Below are 6,333 nucleotides of genomic sequence, written 5' to 3'. Positions count from 1 at the left end.
CAATGCATATAGGTGTGCAAAAGGCATTTTTGTATTGAGTTTTTTGTTCCTTAGAAATATCCTTAGGAGTACATTTTCCATAGTATTTATAGTGCAACAATAATAAAAAATATTTTGATAGCAATCAAGGTAATTTTAGATTTTAATTGATGCTTTCATCAAAAATATATTAAAGTGGAAGAATATAAATTGTCTACAGGGTATAAGATTATATTGGTTTCCTATAGATTGAGAGAAGGAGATGATTTGATAGGTGAGGACAGAATAAAAAAAAAACAATTTCTTTTTTGTTTGTTTGTTTGTTTGGGCCGCATTCGGTGATACTCAGGGGTTATTCCTGGCTATGCGCTTAGAAATCGCCCCTGGCTTGGTGGACCATATGGGACGCCACCCTATGGTAGCACTTTCAAAGCAGATGCCTTACCTCTAGTGCCACCTCTCTGGCCCCAACAACCCCCCCCCTTAAAAAAAAATCTTTATTTGTGAAGAAGAGAATTACCTCTAAAACAGAGAAAGAAGCCAGGCCGATGGACACAGTTCACTTAGTATTTCTGGAAGAGATAAACTGCTGTGATCCAGATTAGTAGGGAATAAAATTACTGTGGGCATGCCAAATGACCTGACTATTGCAGACCAAAAGGAAGTTTGGATTTCATATTAAATGATGCAGAGATTTGTCATCAGAGCAAGGCATAATCTGACCTCCATTTATTGAAGATTAATCTGGTACCTGAAAAGAAAACAGATTTTAAAAGGATAAAGTATGAATCTGGAAATAAGGATTCAATCCATATTTATCAAATGAATTAAAATGGGGTACCTTTCATGTGCTTTACTAAATTTATGCTTACTTGATGTCAGTATAAACACACGGACAGCTGGTTATGCATCTGTTTCTCTGAGAACACCAGTTTCAAATTGCATGCAATGCTTCCTTTTAGTTGAAAGATCTGAATTTAATGCAGAGGAGATATATTGAAATGTACGCAATATCATTATATATGGCATCAATCCTGGCATCAAAATAATAGGTAATGGGAAATCTGCACTACTCAGACTAAACTGAATTTGATTTGTACAAATTTGATTTGAAGTGAGTGAAGTGAGAATGTATTCTTCATGTGAGACCTCAAAAGTATTGAAAGCATTATCAAGCACATTATCACTTTTACCCCTAACTCTATTATGCTTTATCCTCTAGCATATTTTCTTCATGTTATATTTTATTTTAATATTATAATTTAAAGCATTGTTGATGTTAATGTTATAGGATTACTCAATGTACCCACTACCAAATTGCCAAAAACCATCCACCTCTCTCTCTAGCTTTCTTCTTCTTTGTTTATATTCCTTTAGCAAAATCAGCAGATTCTCAGGGTTATTTTTATTGGTCACTGCAGTCCACATATGAATGATTTTATTCAGTATTTGTCCTAGTTCCTTAAATTAACTTTTCTCAGCATGATACCATCCAGTTTAAAGGCAACACTGGATTTTATCATTTTATACAGTTGAGACATATTTTATTTTGTGCACATATTTCTTTATCCACATAACAATTGTGGTATAGTTGGTTGCTTCTTCTATTATAATCAACTCTTAAGTGAATGTTGCTCTAATTCTAATATTCTTTAGCTGATAAATCTCTAGCTTTCTCATCTGGAAAATGGTGATAAAATCTATATCTGAAATTTTCTGTAAGAATTCAGTGAGATAATTCTCTCAAAAACGTTTTGATACAGTGCTTTTCAAATAAGTATTCATATATTCATTAATAAAATGATTAGAGTAACCAGTAATTGCTTTTAATTTAATGGTTTTTAATGTATGTCTTTGATATTAGTTCAGAGTTCAAGGGTATAGATTGGATAGGATGATTATTTCATACAACACACAAGACAACACGAGGCTTGTTCCTTATTTTATGGAAAGAAAATAGTGACTAGAGGTATTCTTCAGATATTAAGCATAAAGGTAAAAGAAGGAAAGATGAACTTTTATATTACTGATTTTCTCCTTATAAGATATATCTATTTGGTTGATAATATTCAACTTTCATCATCTTTAGTTTTCCCGCATATTGATGATTAATAATAAACTAAATCTTCCCCATTGGTCACTCTTCCTTCAAATCATTTTGTTCTTATCACATAAAACAAAGCAAAAGTAAACAAAATTAATTTTGTGACATATAATGAAAAATACTCTTAATAATGAAATTACAATACTGACATTCTTATACTTGAGTTTTGACATTATTTTCTATGAAAAAAATGTAATCCTTCTATTTAGGTCTTAATATAAATCACAAAATATTCTAATGTAATGAAATATATGAAATGATAATATTTAAATGAGATATTATGTGATAGATAATTGATTTAAGCAGTTTGATTTAGGCCTATTGTATATGTTTTTGCTTATTTATATTATCAGATATATACATCATGCATGGGTATCTCAAGTCAAGTAAAATTACTTATCTATTATTCATGAAAGTTCTTTTTTGTATTGTATAAAACTTTATAGAAACAATAAAAAAGTTTTCTATTTAAAAATAGAGTAAGAGGCTTGCAATGTAATAAATGATCCACTAAAAATTGGAGGAAGATATGGTAGAAATATAGATATATAAAGATATGAGTTGATGTTAATCATGATTTTTGGCTGTAGGAAAACTACATATTTTCCATGAAGTATAAAACTGTCTTTTGAACCTTTTATTTTCTATTGCAATGACTTAGAAAGCAGAGAAGAACTCAATGAACTGTAGATCACAGATCCTCTCCCACATGGTTATAAGCTCATCAGGTCAAATAGTGGAGCCTCCTAAAGATAACCAGTATGACCCTTGTGAGGATATGCATTGAAAGAACAAAGCACCTTTAGGCCCACATAGTAAGTTCAAGTACATATTTAATCACCAGAATTTTCCCCCAAGCATTGCCTGGGGAGTACCTCCAATTTTAAAAGAATATATATAAATATTAAGAATCAGAAAACAGCTGATTAAATACTGATAAAGTATTTTAAAATTAATGAAATAACGTATTAGACATCAAGACTAGAGTAAATTAAACTTAAAGATTTTTAAAAAAGACCACATTTATGTCACCAGAAATAATATCTAAGCCTCCAACTGTGCATATAATTGTGTTAATACTAGCAATACCTAAGAATCATACTATTACTGAATTTCATCACTATTTCAATAAAATATTCATTATATGATTATCCATTTAAAATAAATTATAAATACTAAATTATCAATTTAAATTTAAATTATCAATATTATAAAATTTTTTTAAAATAATTTATAATCAAATCACTGAATTTTATATAAAAGTTTTTTTTAAAATATCTTATTTCTGTTTCTAATGTTTTCCTTATTATATTTAAGATTTGATAACATACTGATTTGAATAGCTAAGTAATTTAACTTTTTTTAATATAATTTTATTTTGATCATAGTGGCTTATATATTGTTGACAATAATATTTAGGTACATATTTACATAAAATCAGGGGTATTCCCATCACAGATTTGTCCTCCCTACACCTCCGTTTTCATCCTACCACCCATATCCTCTTCCCTCAACCCCAGGGCTGCTAGAATATGTGGTCTCCTCTGTATCTAGTTTACTACTTAGTAGTCTTGTACCTGTTTGGTCTTGGTGCCTCCCTTATGTCCCCCTCTAACTGGGAGGCAGGACTAGATAGCTCAAGTGATGTGGTTTTGTTTGAAAAAGAGAAAAGTAATAAACTGGGGTAAGTCTAATACGCCGAAAATGGGCAGAATCCTTCTAGAGGCTTTCATCATCGGTTTGAGAGATGAAGGAGAAAAATAAGGTGAAACACCCCAACAGTACAAAAAGAAGTGTCAAATATCCAGTGAGCACTCCAACAATAGCAACGATAAGCACCACAAAAAAAGCCATGATCTTGAGATAAAAACATGGCAGGGCACATAAAGAAAGAAAAGAAAAGAAGGAAAAAACATAAATATAAATGGGGACAACAACTTCAATAACCACACTAGAACAAAGAAATCGACAAGAAGTAGATAGGTAAATAAAAATAAAAAATAATATATAAAAATAAAAAATGTTTTGTGCTTTTTGCCTTTTTTCCCTCCTGCACTGGCACAGAAAATATTGGGGTCATTCGAAAAGGAATTCACTTGGCCTAAGAGATATGGAGTTTCTCCACCCTTGGAGTATATTGTCATGGGATTAACTATAGACTCGGTGGTTAACTATAGACCCCTTGGTGCTTTCCTGGTGTTTGAAGACTTCTGCTCCATCCTGGGTGATAAAATCAGACCTCTGTATCTAAAGATCTCAGTATCTGCACAGGTCCAGGAGTGGGACTTATGATGAAGTCTTTCTTTGTGGTTCTAGGAGTTCTGTTCCCTCAGTGTCATTTTAATCCATCTTCTGTGGTTGGTGGTCTTGGTCTTTGCACTGATCCTAAGATGGAACCTAGGATAGCGTCTTTCATTGTGTTTCCAGAAGCCCCATTCCATTGCAGTTGTCTTAGCCAGACCTTTGAAAGTGAGGATCATGGTTGTTGTGCAGGTCGTAATTCAAATCCTAGACTAGGGCTTTTTTATTGGTCCCAAGATATATACAGTCCAGTCATGGTTCTAGCAGCCAGACATCTGTAAATCGCCATCCTGGCTTTTGGACCGACCAAAGGGTGACAAGTCATTTGATTTTGTCTTATCGTTAGCTGGTGAGGTAGGATAACCTGCTCTTAGGTCAAGTTGTTCCCATTTTCCCTCATTGTCAGGATATCATATTAGAGCTAAAACTTGTTGGTGGCCCACCAGTATTAAGGATGTCCCGGATGGGATTTGTTTCCCGTAGCTGTTGTGAAGAACTTTGTCATTTCTATGTCTGGGATCCAGGGTTCAAGGCTGGACGGATGGTGTCTAATCACCTGGGGTCTAAGTTGGGTCCTCATGACATATTTTCAAGGTAGGAGATATCCCTGTATTGTAAACAAGTCTGAGTTCTTATCCCTAGTAGATAAGAGCTCGTTTTTATATGTAAGATTTCCCCTTTTATTAGTGTGCCCTTTGCAGGGAGAAATGGTGCATTTGGGGGTGGACATAGAAGAAAACAGAAACAGGTCACACACCTAAAAAAGATAAAAACAGGAATAAAAATGTATGTGCTCACCTATGTATAAGTAGAACAAACATTTAAAAAATGAATTAACAAAGTAATTAAAGGAACAAAGTGATGCAAGAGACTACTTTACTTTTTCGGAAAAGCAGGCACAGAGGTGGTGTAATACAGGTCTTATACTTATATTGGAAGTTTAGGTTTCCCCATTGTCTTTTGGGTTTTTCTTGTGGTGTGTAGGTTCCCAGGCACCTTTCCATCACAGCCCCTGACCTTCTTGAGATTAGTAAAAGATTTGCGACAGGGAGGTCTTGGAAGAGCTCTTGAATTGGGGATAGTTTTAGAGCTAAGTCCGGTTTCAAGTAACAGTCCACGTTAGGGGGAGTTGGTAGGGAGGGCCGGGCAGCATGAGTCTGCAGGGGAGTTGGTTGCCTTTTCTTTATTAAATATTTTCATAATTTATTTAAGCACCATGGTTATGAGACAGTTCGTAGTTGGGTTTTAGTCATAACAACGTGTATACCCCCTTTACACCAGTGCAACTTTCCCACCACCAATGATTCCCCATTTCCCTCCTCCACGAGCCCCTGCCTATCTTCAGCACAGGCATTCTATTTCTCTTTTACTTTATCATTATAATGGTATTTGTTAGTGTAGTTATTTCTCTAACTGCATTCACCACTCTTGTGGTAAGCTTCATATGATAGGCTGGTCATTCTGGCTCTCAGATATATTATCTCTGGGTATTTTCATCATACTGTCTATTATTTTTCTTAAATACCAGAGATGAGTGTGATTATTCTATGTCTATCTCTCTCCCTCTGACTCATTTCACTCAGCAAAACAGTTTCCATGTCCATCCGTGCATAAGCAAATATCATGACTTCATTTTTCCTAACAGATGTGTAGTATTCCATTGTGTAGATGTACCACTGTTTTTTAGCTACTCATCTCTTGTCAGGTTCATCTGTTGTTTTCAGATTCTAACTATTGTAAATAGAGCTGTAATGAACATAGGAGTGCAGAGGGCATTTTTGTATTGTGTTTATGTATTCCTAGGATATCTCTAGAAGTATTGTTGGAATTGCTGGATCCTATGGAAGCTCAATTTCCAGTATTTTGAGGAATCTCCATATTGTTTTTTTCAGAAAGGCTGGACTATATGACATTCCCACCATCAGTAAATGAGAGTTTCTTTTTCCCCA

This window comes from Suncus etruscus, chromosome 1, assembly GCF_024139225.1.
Source record: "Suncus etruscus isolate mSunEtr1 chromosome 1, mSunEtr1.pri.cur, whole genome shotgun sequence".
Taxonomy (NCBI): Eukaryota; Metazoa; Chordata; class Mammalia; order Eulipotyphla; family Soricidae; genus Suncus; species Suncus etruscus.
This window is presented reverse-complemented; position numbering follows the sequence as displayed.